The sequence below is a fragment of the Orycteropus afer genome, unplaced genomic scaffold, assembly GCF_000298275.1.
Source record: "Orycteropus afer afer isolate SDZICR_OR568_19922 unplaced genomic scaffold, OryAfe1.0 scaffold00295, whole genome shotgun sequence".
NCBI lineage: Eukaryota > Metazoa > Chordata > Mammalia > Tubulidentata > Orycteropodidae > Orycteropus > Orycteropus afer.
The window spans coordinates 1,248,866-1,258,814 of NW_006921882.1; positions in this window are offsets into that span (position 1 = coordinate 1,248,866).

Here is a 9,949-nt window from a genome sequence, read left to right on the forward strand (position 1 = left end):
GTATAGCAGGGATTGTGGGGCTGGCGCGGGATCGGGCAGTGTTTTGTTCTGCTGTGCATGGGGTCGCTATGAGTCGGAAACGACTCAACGGCACTTAACAACAACAACAACAACAGGGTGACAGTTGCAGAACACAATGAATGCAACTGATGTCACCAAACTGTGCATGTAAAGAATGTTGGGATGGCAAACGCCTTGTTGCACATACCACAGGACCCACGCCCCTCACTGGGCTCCCGGCCCTGTGCATTCCTCTTGACCATGGAGCACATTGTCTCTCCCTCTCTCTCTCCCCGCTGCATGGGAGCTTCGCGGAGATCAAGGGTGTTGGCAACTCGTGCATCCTCCCTCTTAGCAAGCATCTGCCCGCCAGAAGCACCAGTAGATGTTGGCTTCCAAATGAATGAAGTACAGCCTCCTGCTTGTTTGTTATGTGTGAACCAGTACAGGTAAGCACACAATAAGAACACCCAGTTGTCACTGAATTGAGTCTGATGCAAGGTGACTCTGTGGTAGTATAGAGCAGGACTGTGAGCCAGTGTTTGGTTTTTGTGAACACAAGTCAATAGGCCCATCTTCTGAGGCACCTCTGGGTGAACTTGGAACTCCAACATTTTGGTTAGCAGCCAAACATGTAAGTGTTTTTGTCACACAGAGACTCCAGATACGTGCAATAACTACCTACTCATTTGTGAGTAAAATGTCATTTGCTTCCATTTTTGTGGGTGTTACATATTGTTTCTAAGATGACCACACCGTGTCATGAGACAAAGTGTATGTGAGCAGCTGTATGGAAAGTGAATTTTCTCTGTAAACTTTCACCCAAATCACAATAAAAATTTTTTAAAAAATGACATCATTGACACAATTTGAAAAAACAACAGCACCTTGTGTTGTACTTCAGGTTAACGTTTACATAGCAGGTTAGTTTTCCGGTGAATAGTTCATACACAAACTGCTCCACGATGTTGTTTGTGATCCCCACAAGCTGTCAGCACTCCTCCCATTCCCTCCCTGGTTCCCTGTTTCCCTTGGCCCAGTCTCCCTGCGCTCCCTGTCTTCTCAGCTATGGTTTTGGGCAAATGTTGCCCTTTTGGTCTCATATAGTTGATTGTTTTTCACGGCAGTTGTTTGTCTTATGATCCCTTCTGTTTGGCTGAAAGGTGCCTTCTAGAAGTGTTTCAATTTCCAGTTAGAAGGTTGTCTCAGGTCAACAGTCTTGGGAGCTCCTCTAGACGCTTTGAGACCAGTAATTCTGGTCTTTTATTTTGAATTTTGTTCTGCATTTTGTACCCACTCTACCTAGGACCTTCTATTGTCATCTTGATCAGGTGGTCACTAGTGGGGCCAGGCACCATTTAGCTCTTGTGGCATCGGGTTAGAGGAGGCTGTGGTTCACATGGACCTTCAATCCTTTGGACTAATTGCTTTCTTCTGGCTTCATTTTTCTTCATTCTCCTTTGCTGCAGGCGGGAAGAGACCAGTTGTTGCTTCTTAGATGGCTTTTAAGTGTCCAGATTCTACTCACCAGACTAGGAAGTAGAACATTATCTTTATGGACTCTATGCCAATTGACCTAGACTGCCAATTGTCCCCCAAGGCTATGTCCTTAGCCTTCATGTCCAGTGGTTCAATTCCAATGTCTAAGCAGTTTCTATCAATTGTGCCCTCTCTGTTTTATTATATATATCCAAAATGAACCACACTCACTGCTGTCCAGTTGGTTCCGACTCATAGCAACCACTCCTTGGGTTTCTGAGGTGGTATCTCTACGGAGGTAGATCGCCCAGTCTAGCATTAACAAATATGTATGTAGACTACGCACCACACCTCTATATGTATGAGGGTATATGTCCAAATGACCTCCCTCACCTGTTTAGCAGACGTACTTACCAACATGTCTCCACACAGGCTTCCTCAGTTATCACTGCTGTCGTAGGTTGTACGTGTTACAGCATTTGCCGTAGTGGCCCTTTATTCCAGTGTTCCTCTCAGTGTGTTCCTCGGCCTTGGTCACACTGTGCTGTCTTCCCCCATGTTGTGTATTGCCTTCCCCTTCACCAGAACTGACTCATCTAATGTCTTGTTAGTGCTTCTTCTCCCTCCCTTGCCCTCCTTCCCTGGTACATCCAAGAGTGTTTCTTCCTGTGGGTAAACCTATTCTTGACTTTTCATAACAGCAGTCTCTATAACATCTGTGCTTTTGTGCTTGACTAATTTCACTCAGCACAATGTCCTCCAGATTCATCCATGCTGTTGGACATTTTGGGGACTCACTGTTATTCTTCATCATCATGTAGTATTGTGTATGTACCACTGTGTGTTTATCTATCCATCCATTGGTGGACACTAATGTTTCCATCTCTTTGCTATTGTGAATAGTGCTGTGATGAACATGGCTATGCCTATGTTTATATGTGTCAGTCTGTACCTAGGAGTGGGATTGCTGAATCTTATGGTATTTCTAGTTCTAACATCTTAAGGAAGTGCCATACCATTTTCCACGGTGGTTGTACCATTTTGCAGTCCCATCAGAAGTGGAGAAGAGTTCCAACCTCCCACAGCCTCACCAGCATTGGTTGTTCTCCGTTTTTTTGATGAGTGCCATTCTTGCCAGGGTGAGATGGTATCTCACTGTAGTTTGACTTGCGTCTCTCTAATGGCTGATGATCATGAACATCTCTTTGTGTGTTTGTCAGCTGCCTGGGTGTCTCTTCGGTGAAGTGTCTGTTAATAGTGACACAGTTTGAAGTGGCCTTTTCTCCTCAAGATTTATTCCGGGAACTCCCAGCGTGGTCTACAGAAGGTCCCATGGCTTCTGGACATAAATTGTATTGCTCTCAGATATGAGAAGACCATCCACTTTTCAGTTTCCTTTTCAACAAAACGTTGATATTAGTAGCAATGGGGATAAGTGCTTGTGTAGCATTTATGATATGCTGTGTACTCCGGTGACATAGTGCCTAAGGCATTTGACCACTAACCAGAAGGTTGGCGGTTCAAACCCTCCAGCCACTTCTTGGAAGGAAGGTTGGGCAATCTACTTCCGTAGTGACACTGCCTCAGAAACCCGAGGAGGGTCACTAAGAGTCAGATCTGACTCAATAACAGTTGGTGGTACTGTGAGCACTCCATAGTTAATCCACTCAATGCTCACTACAACCCTTGAGACCAATATTGCCCTTCTGGCCATTTCATAAATAAGGACTAAGTAACCTGGCTCAGGATCACAAAGCTGGTGCATGGAAGCACTGGAACTCTCTTCTGCATACCACATCCCTTCCTATCTCCCATACCCTGTGAATTCCTCAACCACCTGGAAGCAGGTAGGACATGGATGAGCACTCATTTTTAGCTAAAGAAATGGAGATTCGGAGAGGTGCAGTGACTTTGGCCAAGATCATGCAGCCAGCTGGTGGCAGCTAGAGCTTGAACTCAGTCTCTCTATCTCTTCATGACTACATCTGACACATCACAAAGCCCAGGGTCTCACAGTGGCAGCAGAAGAGGCAGCAGTCTGCATGTGTGCATGTGTGCAAGCGTGTGCATGCATGGCACACACATGTGTATGTGTAATCCGATAAAGTTTTTCAAAGGTAACATCTCTCACTCAAAGGGAGCCTCCACTTGGTAATGCTTCTGCAGTTTTATCTGGAAGCCATTGCTGGCCTATTTTAAGCTTCTTGTACACCATTCAATGCACATCAGACTCTCATTTCATAAAATGTTGTTGTCCAACTGGCTGAAAGACATTAATGGAACACGCACAATAAATCACAAAGAGAAGACCCTGAGGAGTTAATGAAATGGTGACTTTTCGATGCAGTCTTCCAAGACAGATGCAGGGAGTTGGAGCGATTCCTGATAACACCTTAGTTCTCTTTCTCCAGCCCCTTCAAGGCAAACTCTTAATTGGACTTTAAAGATATGATACTTAGGCATTGTTTGGCTCCTGTTTTTATCTCTGAAGATAGACTTTAACTGAATCTATTACTTTTATTTTAAGTATCACTGTTTTCATTTCCACAATTTCTAAAAATAATCAGGCCGCCTTGTGATCTGGGCATTAGAGTTGACTTCATTTCCTTTGGTGTCAGAGTTCAGGGTTCAGATGATGGATCTTTGGGGGAGAGTTTGAGCTGGAGCAGAACATTTTCATGAAGAGCAGGCAAAAAGGAGGGATCACAGTTGGAGGCAATTTGGAGTTTCTCAAGTTCATGTTAACGGCTCAGATACTCAAGTCTGTAAAGTATTCAATTAAAGAGACCATGGAGAAGGCCATGAAGACTAAACAGGACATTTTTGTGTTTGTCCTTGTTCAACTCATTTTCTCTGTAATGCAAACTTTGATGGCCTGTCAAAAAGCAAGTACCCTGGGGATGGGCTGAGTGGGGGCAGTCTGGCCTTCAGAAGACATGCCTTCTCATATCATAGACCTATATTTTACTGGGCTTCTGTCTTCTAGGGCACCATATACTACTTCCTGCTAAGGTCCAACTGATAAGCACAGGATCCTATATTCCATTTTCTTTGACTTTACATTTCATCTTTCTTGTCAACTAAGAGAGAAGGGGCTTTTGGCGAAGGCCCTCTATTGTCCCTTTATTTCTATGATCTTTGTGGAAGGCGCTTGCTTTGTGACTCAGGGTTTTGTCATCCCCAACATTTGGCAGCAACACAGAGAGCAAATAAATCAATATCACCATGGAGATGATCATTTCTGAGCCAGACTTAATTATGAATTATTAGGAATGGTTCAGTTGAATTAAAAGAACTAGGAGGGGGCTCCAGTGATACGTGCTAAGTAGCAGCTAGGTTCATTACCAAAAGTTAGATTCATTAGGTTAGATAATTTGCAAGTTTCTATTCTTAATTTCTCCTAGCCAAGTCCAATTATTTTCTTGAAATAGCATAATTAGTGGCAGGGAAAAAAACACATTAACGTGACATGAAAATAACACATTCTTCTCCCCTCTAGGTGACAGAAGTCTTCAGAATGTCCTTTTGGCTTTTGTATAGTAGCACGTTCATGCCCACTTCCTTCAACCACAGAGGAGCCACTTGGAGTTTGGGGAGTTTTCTCAGCAACAGGTTATCTGGAGAAGCACTTCCCTCTTAGCTTTGGGGGCAAAAATGAGAATTGCAACCTAATAAAAATTTCTACAGAACATCTAGGGCCTTTTTTCCCCATCTTTCTCTTTCTTGAGAAAATAACTGAGGCTCCCCATGACCCCAGTGCCATGACCTTTGGAAGTGTCTGAGCTTTACAGGAAACCTTACAAATTTTAGGGAGATGGTGGCAGCAGGGTACAAAGAGAAAGGATGCAGAAGCTTTGGAGTGATTTTAAATGACAATCCCCAGTGTTGTCATTAGGTTCTCTGCCAAGAGTCCCTACCAGGCAGTTCTGCAAGCTGCTTGTCTTCCAGAATGCTTTCGTGGCCTTCTGGATTTCTTGTTCTCTTGCATGAGTAAGCATTTAGCTCAGGTGAGACACTGCCTATTAGAAAGCAGAGAGAACTGACCATTAGCCCATTGATTTCAGCTACATAAACAACAAAACTGGAATGTTCCAGGCAGAAATGGAAGGAAAAAAGGAGGGGGAAGAGAAGTAGGAAGGAAGGAGAGAGAGGGGAGGGAGGGAGGAAGGAGGGAGGGCAGGAGGAGGGGCAAGAAGGGAAGGAAGGAAAGAGAAAGGATAGAAGAAGGGACAGAAGGGGAAGAGGACAGGAAGAGGAAGAGATAGAAGGCCTTGTGGACCTAGTGATCAATTCCCCTGGAGCCAGAGGGACAGACTTGCTCCTCATTGGATCAGGCAGATGCAAAGTGGCATCTCCAGTCTCTAGATTTGCCCTTTGCAGACACCATGGCCCTGGATCACAGTGACTAAGGGGATACTTGGTGCCTGGGCTGCACTTATTTTTCTGGGAACTTTTCCATGTCACAGACACTGGCTCTGGCCCTGCTTCTGAGACTGCCTTTGCTGCTAGCCTTTTCCCCTGGCATGGGAGTGCCACAGAAGGGATACCTCTTAAATCTGAGCTTGGGTGTTCCCGCACTTCCCCTAGATTTGTGTGGTCTTGTGTCCCCACAGGAGGAGTGTTAAGTGCCCCTCACAAGGAATCAGGACTGAGTAGTAAGAAGCACTGAGGTGGTCTTGTGCCAACTCAAGGAGAAGAGAGAGTGCCGACTTCCTGTAGACTGTGTCACTCTAACCCGCCTTATTAATTTCAGAAATCTCCAGAAAATTCCAACCCAACTGCAAGGGTCAGGTGGAGAAAATGGTGCACTGTGAAGGTCACCTTCCCAGTTTTGACCCCCCATGTTGGGAAATTCTAAGAGAACTTCCACCACTCAGTGGGTCTATGCCCTGGGGCTGTTCTGCATGGCTGTGTGATGGGCTTCAATAGCTGCTTCCAATGTTGACATTGATGATGACCTAGGCCCTGGCTCAGATGACAGCTCATGACTGTGTTCTCCAAGATAGAGAGGCCTGGAGCGCTTTCACTGGCAGTAAGAAGTGAACACTGTGCCACACTTTGACCCAGTAGTTCTGTGAAGAGGCCCCTGTTGTTATTTGCTTGAGTCCGTCCTGCCTCCTGGAGCCTCCATGTGTACAGAGAGGGACTGCCCCCACGGGGTTTTCAAGGTTGTGACGTTTCAGAAGGAGATCACCAGGCCTGTCTTCTGAGGCACATCTGGGTGGGGTCCAACCACTATTGGCCAGTAGTTAAGCTCTTCACCGTTTGCGGCACCCAGGGACTCTAAAGAGACACGTGGTTGCATCTTGTTGCTTGGTCTTTTAGGTGGGTGTCTGGAAGAAATTTAGATTACCTTCTACTTCTTGGGAAGGAATGATAATGTAGTGGTACAGAAGCTTGGGGAGTGGGAGCCTTCTGTGGTGGTGAGAACTGAGTCTCTTCTTAGTGGGGACACCTCCCACCACCTGGGGGCCCACCCCCAGGGGGCAAATCTGCAGGAATCCCACCCAGGTGATAGTTCTCAAGGATGGTTTCCTTCTCTTCTGGTCTCTTTTCTTCACTTTCCAGAGAGCTTGGTGCCTCACAGATGTTTCAACCTAATTAAACCCATGCAGGTATATGTGAGCTGAGAGGCAAGGTAGAAACGGGTCCTAAGATGGAAGAGATTAATCCAAGAGGCAGGCTAGGCAAGGTTCTGTAATGCTTGTCTGAACATCCTAGGCTTCAACACTCACTGCATGGGAATCTTGTTGAACCCTCATCTCTAGGAATTTCCGTGTACATCTTATCAGCAGGACCATCAGAGGCCACAAGAATGCTAAACTCTGGGGACACCAAGTGACCTACACACATGCATTTTTAGCCTTGTTGCCTTCCAGAAAAAGATACAGAAGCACTCTGGAAGCTGTGTTGTTCTAAATATCCAGCTCCAGGAAGAAGGTGGAGTTGCCACAAAAACAGTTGGGTTGGCTTCCCTACTTAACAGAAAACTCTCACAAGGAGAAGAAAAGGTGATCCCCATCCCCAGGTGTTGAGCATCCCACCCAGGAAGAAGGACCATCCTTTGAGGTCTTCACCATGGACATCTGTTGCATTGACAGACAGTACTATGATTAACAATGATAATACCAGCAACCAGTAGCCATCGAGGCAACTGTGACTCAGGACCAACCCGCATGTGTCAAAGTAGAGTTGTACATCATAGGGTTTTCAATAAATGATTTTTCAATGGGTAGAACACCAGGCCTTACTTCTGAGTGCCTCTGGATAGATGTGAATCTCTAACCCTTCAATTAACAGCTGAATGACTTAACCACTTGTACCACCCACAGACTCCATAATAATAATAATGTTGTTGTTATTGTTGTGTGCCATCCCGTTGATTCTGACTCATAGCAGTCCTATAGGAAGAGAGTAGAATGGCTTCAAGAGGCTTCTGAGCTTGTGATCTTTACAGGAATAGATCCCCAGGTTCAAACTACCAACTTTTTAGTCAGCAGCTGAGCACTTCATCATTGCATCACCAGGGCTCCTACAATAATGACAGGTAATATTTATAAAGTGTTTACTCTGCAAACTATTAAATTCTCAAAACAATGCTGCCATAAGATGGATATTATTGTTTTTACCGATGAGGATATGAGGCTGGGAGGCTAAGAGGATTATCCAGTCTACATCTGATAGATGTAGACTGTAGAGCTGGCTTTAGAGTTCAGATCCATCAGAATTCCCAACTCATGGTCCACCTAATTGTTGTTTGCAACGCAACTTCAAATAGATCCCTTCTAAGAACTTATGAAGCCTGGGTCGGTCCAGCTCTAGGTCCAGCCTTTTACAGAGAAGGCAGATCAACTTACTATAGCATTCTTACTCTTCTAATCATTGTCATGATGAATTTGGCTGCTGGAAGGATCCTGGAGACACATGAGGCTTTGGAGATGACAGAGCTGAAGCCAAAGGCTTCTCTCAGAAGTCAAGACACAGATGCGAGAATATCTGGACTGTGGATGACAAGAAGAGCTGTTTCAGAACATCTCGTTTCACTAACCTCCCAGCATGGCCTTGCATGGTCAGAGGCACCACTCTGACTAATGAGAAAAGCATTGCACATATAGGGCAAGAGTTTTACACTGTTAGTGCAATGGAGATGTTTGCATCAAACCTTTTTATGGGCTTTTGTCTTTTGTTGTTGTTGTTATGTGCTGTTGAGTCAGACACTACTCATAGTAACCCCTCCTTGGGTTTCCAAGGCAGTATCACTATAGAAGTAGATTGCCCAACCTTCCTTCTGAGGAGTGGCTGGTGGGTTTGAACTGCCAGCCTTCTGGTTAGCAGTCAAGTGCCTTAGGCACTATGCTACCTTAATTATCATTAATAATTGGAACATGGAATTAACCAAGTATGAGTCTAGGAAAATTGGAAGTTGTCAGAAATGAAATGAAATTCATAAACATTGATATCCTAGGCATTAACACACTAAAATGGACTAGTTCGGGACTTCCAGGCCATTTTGAATCAGACAACCATATGATCTACTATGCTGGGAATGACAAATGAAGAGGAATGGCATGGCTTTCATCATCACAAAAAAAAATGTTTCAAGATCTGTCCTGAAGTACAATGCTGTCAGTGATAGGATAATATCCATATGCCTACAAGGAAGACAAGTTAATACTACTATTATTCAAATTTATACACCAACCACCAAAGCCAACGACAAGAAAATTGAAGATTTTTACCAACTTCTGCAGTAGGAAATTGATCAAACATGCAATCAAGATGTAGTGATTATTACTGGCGATTGAAATGCAAAAGTTGGAAACAAAGAAGAATGACCAATAGTTTGAAAATACGGCCTCGGTGATAGAAATGATGCTGGAGATTTCATGATAGAATTTTGCAAGACCAATGACTTACTCATTGCAAATATCTTTTTTCAACAACATAAATGGCAGCTAGACAAGTGTATCTTGCCAGATGGAATACACAGGAATGAGATTGACTACATCTGTGGAAAGAGGTGATGGAGAAGTTCAATATCTTCAACCAAAACAAGGCCAGGAGCTGATTATGGAACAGATCATCAGTTGCTCATATGCAAATTCAAGTTGAAGTTGAAGACAATTAAAACAAGGCCATGAGAGCTAGAATAGGACCTTGGTTATATCCCACCTGAATTTAGAGACCATCTGTGACCAAAACCAGACAAACTGTGGGATGACATCATAAATGAAGAAAGCAAAAGGTCATTAAAAAAACAGGAAATGAAGAAAAGGCTAAAATGGACGTCAAAAGAGACTGAAACTTACTCTTGAATGGAGAGTAACTAAAGCGAATGGAAAATATAACAAGATAAAAGAGCTGAACAGAAGATTTCAAAGAGCAGCTCAAGACCACAAAGTCAATTATTATAATGAAATGCAGACATGGGGTTGGAAAGACAAAAGGGAAGAACACACTTGGCATTTCT